Consider the following 6573-nt stretch of genomic DNA (forward strand, 5'->3'; position numbering starts at 1 on the left):
CGTTAGAGTTTCTAGCACAAAACAATGTTCTGCAATTGCCCAACCCTATTGAACATGTCTGTCATGATGGACAGAAAATTGCGTCGATTATCCCATCTTCCCAACACTTTAGAGGAATTACGTCAACAGCTACAGGTAGCCTGGAATGAGCTGCCCCAAGAGGCAATCGACCATCTGATTTCCAGCATGCCACGAAGGGTTACTGAATGTATAAGAGTACGCGGAGATGCAACACATTACTAACAATATTGTCAATAAATATTGTCATTTGTTTATGAAAATTTAATCATTTGTTTGTCTCTAGGCACTAACTATTTCTACGTAATTTTGAAGTTCTGCGTCTCCTCCTTCGGGGTGGTTCATTTCTTTTCTTCAGTGAATAAATGGAGCGGTGTGAGACCAAGTGTTGTGCTGTCTTATGTTTTGTTTTTGGCCACCAAACCAATGAGGCGTAGGCGGCCATGGGTCTGATTATTGCTACGTAGGCCCAGTGAGCCATTCGTGGTGCCACCTTATCTAAGTGTGAGTTCCAGTTTAGTTTACTGTCAAGTATTACCCATAGGTATTTAACTTCTGTTTTGAGGTTAATAGTTCTACTTTCAATGGAGGGTGCGTTTATTTGTAGCTTCCTTCTCCGAGTGGAGAAGGAAGCTACAAAGTAGAGTTCAATTTGCATTAGCTAACTTGCATTAGCTGAGTTATGATTGAATTATATTTACCTCGGATTGTGATTACCAGGTCATCAGCAAACCCTTGAACCTTAAATCCGTTTTTAGTTAAGGTGTTCATCAAGTCATCAACTACCAGGCACCATAATAGAGGTGATAGATTTAGCGACTCGCCTCACACACTGGCTGTGATCTGCCTAGTTTTCAACAAGGCTATACACCACTTGATTATCGACGGATTCATATGAGGTGTTATCAAACGCACCCTCTATGTCTATGAAAGCACATAGGGCTATCTATTTGGTTGCAATTACCTCCTCTAAAGTGTTTGTCAAAGCATGGAGAGCGGTAATTGTTGATTTTTCTTTCTGGTAAGCATGTTGGCTACGGTGGAGTGGGTTAGTGACAAGCCCTCCATTCCTAAGGTATTGATCGATTACCTTTTCCATCCCTTTGAGGAGAAATGAAGTTAGGCTAATTGGTCTGTATGCCACCTTTAGGTATGAAGACCACCTTTACTTTCCTCCATAGAGTGGGTATATAGCTAAAGCTGTAGCTAGCTATATATATCGATATTATTACTGGGAGAAGGTCTTCTAAGCCTTTTTGCAGAAAAATAGGCAGAATTCCATCTCCTCCAAGCGATTTTAGGGGCTTGAAATTAGAAATAGCCCACTTTTCTTTGTTGGGTGTGAAGTAAATGTTCCCAGCTATGCTGCGAACCCTACCTGATGGACGGGTTATGTCCATTACTTCAGGGTCGGCTTTTGAGGAAGGAAAGTGTGTACTCATTAGGAGCTCCAACGATTCCTTAGCATCCTCAGTGTATTTACCATCTTGTTTGCATAAGTGGCCTAGATCAGTGTTGTGATCTTTTTCCAAGATCTTATGCAGACGAGCAACTGTAGGCGTATTGTCTATGTCTTCACAGAAGCTGCGCCAGGTTTTTCTTTTGGCTTTGCGGATAGCCACGTTATATTCCGTTAGGGCTTTCCTATAGAGGTCCCATGTTTGCTCGAGTTTGGAATTCCTGACTTTATTATATAGTCTTCTAACCATAACTGTCCGGCGAGGATAATGATATTATTTATGGAAACGCATAAAAGGTGTACTCTATCCACCGAACATGAAACATTATCATAATATGTGAAGTTTCTTTTTTTGTTTATTAAAATAGATAAACATGTATAAATGACCATATTGAGGTGTAGATATAATATATTTTTGTTCATCCTTGATTCAGTAATTATAACTACGTCCTGTTCATACATGTTTAGAATGTTAAAAATTCCAAAGTAATGTCCTCATCGATAGGAATTTCTTCTTCTGGAAATATTTTTTGTCTTCTTCTGTCTTGCATTACTAAATTATTTAGATTTGTAAATGTTTCTTCACCTTCGGACTCTGTTATTGGGTCTTGAGATCCCTTTGTAAAAGTGATTCTGGTTTTTTTTGTCAATGCTACACCTCGTGAAGACATGTTACAAATGGCTTGAAATTTTCTTTTAGAACTCTCTTGACTTTTGTATCGTATCAGTAATGAGGTCGTTGTTGAGTTTTTCGGAGTAGTTCTAGTGATTTTTTGTTGTGATTTTTTTTTGAATATATCAGAATAGTCCACCATTTGTCTTCGAGACGCTGTGCTAGTAGCAAAATTGATTGTCCTTTGTATAGCGTCATCTTTCTTTAAAGGGGGAAAAATTAGTGTGGTATATATTTCTGATGTTTTTTTCTAGCTACACCTGTTCGAGAGTAATTATGAGTGGCCATAATTTCTTTTATTTTTTTTTGCGTAAATACTGAGGACACACTCGGTTTGCTAACGAAGTTCCTGCCTCGGTAGAAAGATGTGATTGTCCATAATGAACACATTTTATAGTGTCGCTTTGACAAATATGTAAATCATGATGATCCGAACATTTAGAACATCTTTTTTGAAAGTTGCATTACGTTCTTGTATGTCCATATCTTAAATGTACACTTCCGGAATACGATGGCTATACCAAATTGATACATTTCTACTAGGTAATATTAATACAACACTGCATAGTGTAGATAATAATATAGTACATCGGCTAGATTTGATATAAATCAAAATCAGCACCTCTATCTTCACTTCTTATAAGCAACTCTTGAGGAAGTATTGAATAATTTATCACTAAATTGCACGAAATAATTAAATATCATCAACGAACAAGACGAATAAGACTTAACTTTCGATACCCATATAAAATAGAATGTTTTAGTAAATTTTTCGCGATAGTTTTAACGACCTAGGTCAAATATATTAACGAATCAATTTGCATAAATCGAATCGATTGTGCAAATAGAAACGTCCCGTTTTATATACTTCCAATCCGGTTGGTGACGCCTTCTTTGGTCATTTAAAACCCGACCGTAGGAAGTAACGACTTTCGTTTTGATATCGCGTAGGTTTTCAACTCGTTTTCTTCACCACCAACTATACTTTACCAAAACAATACTCCTTAAATCCACTTGCAATTTTATTACTACACCCGTCGATTTTCATTTCTTATTATTTGTTTATAACAGATTTAAAAAGATCATTTTGGCTATAGTATGAGCAGATCGGCGCGCAATGTTTACGACGTAAAGAGCACGAAATGGTCGATTTTTTTACGACATAACAATGATTTAAGTTCGGAAAGGCAAGTGGAAGGAATTTACTACGGGAGTCGCGGCGGTGGCGTCCCGTGGCCTTATATGGAGAGGACGATGCTCGGGTCCGGACCTCATCGATATTGACAACGGCACGTCCGTCGGGAATTTCGGATAGTTATTTATTGATTTCGAACGGTGGCGCCGGATAACATCCTCCATGGAATTCGGATTGGTAAAAAAGATCCATCCTTATTATCCTTTTCTTTTTTCTTCCTTTATCATTAAGTTTTCGTTTAAATTACAACTTGCAATACTATGATGTCAAGTGAAAAAGCCTCCATCACAATTTACTTCGGCCTTCATCTTCATAGTCCTGTAGAAAGCTAAAAAATAAGATAACACATAAGTACCCGACATCAAGTATGCAACCAATATCACAACATTGGTATTGCAATACGCGATTAGCGTATTCAGATATATTCAGTGCGATATTGGTTGCATACTTGCAATGATAACGTTGGGTGCGATAATTAATTAATGTATAGCAAATTGCAGATTCATAGCTGCAGAACAAAAAATAACTTACCAAGTTGTTGTGGGTCAAGATTTATATTGATTTTGCAAACTTGTTCAAGTTACACTTAATGGATAATAATCTGGATTCTTGATTGAAGTTGTAAAGATGTTAAAATGTAGTCCAATATAATTTCTTGTACAAATTCATTATAAATTCTTTTGAATAGAGCTGGAAAATGTTAAAGAGATATCGATAAATTTCAATTTATAGTACAAGGTGCATTGAGTGAGTTTAAAAGCGTAGTTAATGTTTGCATACGGGTATGGTTTATTGTTCGACGGGGACAAATAAACCAATAAATCGATCAGTGGTCGCCGATAATTATTGGAACCGATTGATTTAGCTAGTAGACTGTCGGTGCCAAGCTGTCTGCGCGGTCGTCGTCGGTGCTCAGTTCAATTTACCGCAAATGGACCGATTCCGGCTCTCTCGGCGAAGGCCCCGACGACCATTACGGGGCCCGTTTCGCCGCGGATACCAAGACGGCCGTATCTCTACCATTTGATATCGTATAAATCTTCTTCGGGAACGCGGCTATCGAATGGGAAACGCACAAAAAATACCACACCACTCTTGGTCTCTTTAGGAAATCGTATTAGAAATGTTTCAAAAAAAAACTTTAATAAAATGTAATGAAAGAACAATTATTGTAAGAACAAAAAACAAACATTACAGGAATAAAAAGTATTGTTGAAGGTTGGGCAAGAAAAAAGAAAATCCAGGTGTTTGAAAATTCCTTAAATGGATTCATTATTTTTGTCCGCACATGGTGAAGTACTCATTTCCTGATTAGATGTAAAAAATCGTCATTTTATTTATATAGGTAACCCAAGGCTTATTGATTTTGATTTTGAATCGAATAAGAAATCGTTGTTGCATTAAAAAGAGAAATTAATTGTATCATTGTATAAAATTTATTTCTCAAGAACTAAAAGAGATTTTTCAAAACGGCTTTTTGCATTAAAAAGAGGATACTTTAATTAATAATTGGTGATATTTCCACAAGGATTCTTCAAGAAATTAATTTTATAGCGAATTTTGAAAATTGCAACATCGAAAATTTTTGTCAAAACTTCAAATATTGTTTTCTCAAAAACTAAAAGTTATTTTTCAAAACGGGTTGGTTCATTGGAAAGAGGACACTTTTATTAACACTTTGAGAAATTTTCATACTCATATTCCAAGAAATGGATTTTATACGAATTTTTAAAACTTAATCGGCGTAAATTGCAAAATTCGAAAAATATCGATTATTTCAAAAATTTATTTCTCAAAAACTAAAAGAGATTTTTCAAAACGGCTTTTTGCATTAAAAAGAGCATACTTTAATTAATAATTGGTGATATTTCCACAAGGATTCTTCAAGAAATTAATTTTATAGCGAATTTTGAAAATTGCAACATCGAAAATTTTTGTCAAAACTTCAAATTTTGTTTTCTCAAAAACTAAAAGTTATTTTTCAAAACGGGTTGGTTCATTGGAAAGAGGACACTTTTATTAACACTTTGAGAAATTTTCATACTCATATTCCAAGAAATGGATTTTATACGAATTTTTAAAACTTAATCGGCGTAAATTGCAAAATTCGAAAAATATCGATTATTTCAAAAATTTATTTCTCAAAAACTAAAAGAGATTTTTCAAAACGGCTTTTTGCAATAAAAAGAGGATACTTTAATTAATAATTGGTGATATTTCCACAAGGATTCTTCAAGAAATTAATTTTATAGCGAATTTTGAAAATTGCAACATCGAAAATTTTTGTCAAAACTTCAAATTTTGTTTTCTCAAAAACTAAAAGTTATTTTTCAAAACGGGTTGGTTCATTGGAAAGAGGACACTTTTATTAACACTTTGAGAAATTTTCATACTCATATTCCAAGAAATGGATTTTATACGAATTTTTAAAACTTAATCGGCGTAAATTGCAAAATTCGAAAAATATCGATTATTTCAAAAATTTATTTCTCAAAAACTAAAAGAGATTTTTCAAAACGGCTTGTTGCATTAAAAAGAGGATACTTTAATTAATAATTGGTGATATTTCCACAATGATCCTTCAAGAAATTAATTTTATAACGAATTTTGAAAATTGCAACATGGAAAATTTTTGTCAAAACTTCAAATATTGTTTTCTCAAAAACTAAAAGTTATTTTTCAAAACGGGTTGGTTCATTGGAAAGAGGACACTTTTATTAACATTTTGAGAAATTTTCATACTCATATTCCAAGAAATGGATTTTATACGAATTTTTAAAACTTAATCGGCGTAAATTGCAAAATTCGAAAAATATCGATTATTTCAAAAATTTATTTCTCAAAAACTAAAAGAGATTTTTCAAAACGGCTTTTTGCATTAAAAAGAGCATACTTTAATTAATAATTGGTGATATTTCCACAAGGATTCTTCAAGAAATTAATTTTATAGCGAATTTTGAAAATTGCAACATCGAAAATTTTTGTCAAAACTTCAAATTTTGTTTTCTCAAAAACTAAAAGTTATTTTTCAAAACGGGTTGGTTCATTGGAAAGAGGACACTTTTATTAACACTTTGAGAAATTTTCATACTCATATTCCAAGAAATGGATTTTATACGAATTTTTAAAACTTAATCGGCGTAAATTGCAAAATTCGAAAAATATCGATTATTTCAAAAATTTATTTCTCAAAAACTAAAAGAGATTTTTCAAAACGGCTTGTTGCAT

At 33.9% G+C, this 6573-nt stretch overlaps 1 long non-coding RNA gene across 1 annotated transcript; it reads right to left on the reverse strand.

The window, feature by feature from the left end:
- Window positions 1–1656: 1656 nt before the first annotated feature.
- Window positions 1657–4744, reverse strand: LOC139429567 (uncharacterized). Its single transcript, XR_011640124.1, has 2 exons — window positions 3877–4744; window positions 1657–3673 (listed from the first exon to the last, which is right to left on the reverse strand). It is a non-coding gene; the product is annotated as an uncharacterized lncRNA (long non-coding RNA).
- Window positions 4745–6573: the final 1829 nt, after the last annotated feature.

Source organism: Onthophagus taurus, chromosome 3 (assembly GCF_036711975.1).
Source record: "Onthophagus taurus isolate NC chromosome 3, IU_Otau_3.0, whole genome shotgun sequence".
In the NCBI taxonomy this organism is placed as follows: Eukaryota; Metazoa; Arthropoda; class Insecta; order Coleoptera; family Scarabaeidae; genus Onthophagus; species Onthophagus taurus.